We start from the raw sequence: 557 nt of genomic DNA on the forward strand, positions 1-557 counted from the left end.
GAGAAGAGGGGGATTTGAGCGTGCGGGGAGAAGGGGTTGAAGTGTTCCTGAGAGGTAGGCGGAGAAGATGATCTTAAAGGTCTTTTCCAATGTAGACAATTCTATAATTTGAAGATGCTGACCTAAAGCCTGGGCCTTGTGCAATGTACAGGGGTTGCTCCAGCGGAGGAGAGAAAAGGTTGGGACTTGGATCCTCGGTGTGCGGCTGAGCCTCCCCCCAGGGAGCAGAGCTGCTCCCCATCACCCCAAAATCAAAAACAGGGGGTGATGACCCAGCATGGAGGAGGGCTCTGCTGGGGAAGGTCCCTGCCGTGGGGGACCACGCTGCCAGATGGTACCCCTGCCATGGCTGGGGGGGCCTGGCCAAGAGCCGCCTCAGCATCCGAGGGGCGTTTCAGAAAATGCAAGTGTGGGGTGGGAGGTCTGAATTTTGGGGGGCTTTTCTATGAGCAAGAGCGGAGCGGCGCCGGGCTGAGGTGGGTAGGGACCCCGGCAAAGTCAGTCCTCTATTCCAGGCAGCTTCTGCGCCCAAACTGCGGCTGGCGCGGGGCCTCGTG

This window comes from Egretta garzetta, unplaced genomic scaffold (genome assembly GCF_000687185.1).
Source record: "Egretta garzetta isolate BGI_Z169 unplaced genomic scaffold, ASM68718v1 scaffold325, whole genome shotgun sequence".
Lineage (NCBI taxonomy): Eukaryota > Metazoa > Chordata > Aves > Pelecaniformes > Ardeidae > Egretta > Egretta garzetta.